Genomic DNA, 1379 nt, shown 5'->3' with positions numbered 1-1379 from the left:
AACACCTTTTTCGAATCTAATCATTTTTAGGGGTAATTGCCCTGACGAGAGATGCCATTAGTTCCATTTTCATACGCCCACACGTAAGATGGGCGTATATTGTAATCACCCCGTCGGTCCGTTTGTCCGTCCGTCCGTTCACATTTGGCTCGTGCTCACTCTACAGGCTACAGTTCTTTATGGATTCTTTTGATTTTTGTTTTGTATGTCAATGTTGTTATGAAGATGATCCCTATTGATTTTCGTGATGATCGGATAATTTTTCACCGAAATATCGTGTCTGACTTGACGTTTTTCTCTATTAGCTATATTGTGCAACTCGTGCTCAATCTACAGGCTACAATTTTTTAAAGATTCTTTTGATTTTTATTTTGTGTGTCAATGTCATTATGAAGATGATCCCTATCGATTTTCGTGATGATCGGATAATTTTTCACCGAAATATCGTGTCTGACTTGACGTTTTACTCTATTAGCTATATTGTGCAACTCGTGCTCACTCTACAGGCTACAATTCTTTACAGATTCTTTTGATTTTTATTTTGTATGTCTATCTCGTTATGAAGATGATCCCTATTGATTTTCATGATGATCTATCGATTTTCATGATGATCGGATAATTTTTCACCGAAATATCGTGTCTGACCTGACATTTTACTCTATTAGCTATATTGTGCAACTCGTGCTCACTCTACAGGCTACAATTTTTACAGATTCTTTTGATTTTTATTTTGTATGTCAACGTTATTATGAAGATGATCCCTATCGATTTTCGCGATGATCGGATAATATTTCACCGAAATATCGTATCTGACTTGGCGTTTCACTCTATTAGCTATATTGTGCAACCCTGTAGTCACTAAAGACTGTTTAATCATTTCTGACAGCTGCCAGTGGGCGTGTGTTACCTTGCCTGGCAAGCTATCTTTTGATCATGTTGTTCCTGTCTCTGCTTTTTTCTTCTGCTCTTTTAAGTAGTCAATTACCGAATCAACTGTTGATTTTCTCCCTTTGGTAGTTTTTTTTACTTTTTTTATGAAGTGATGGTGCTTGTTCATCATCGTCACTTTTAGAATCATTTTCTATTTTTTCAATCTTTACTTGACTCTAAAATGTAAGCAGGTTCAACATCCGCACTTTTATCTAAAAATGACAACTCATCAAAAAATTCGTGAGTTTTTAAATTTTCTCCACTTTGTTTATTTGAGTCGGATATTTTCTTATACGAGGTTATTAATGTCCTCCACTTTCCCCTGCATCTTTCACTGCTGTGAATGTGGCCATTTTGTTTTAATTTTAAGCTTATTTCCTTCCATATTCCTGACTTACAAATCAACTTTTCGCCTTCCTCAGTATACAACTTTGGACGAACCAAGGATA

Source organism: Lottia gigantea (assembly GCF_000327385.1).
Source record: "Lottia gigantea unplaced genomic scaffold LOTGIsca_287, whole genome shotgun sequence".
Taxonomy (NCBI): domain Eukaryota; kingdom Metazoa; phylum Mollusca; class Gastropoda; family Lottiidae; genus Lottia; species Lottia gigantea.
This window is presented reverse-complemented; position numbering follows the sequence as displayed.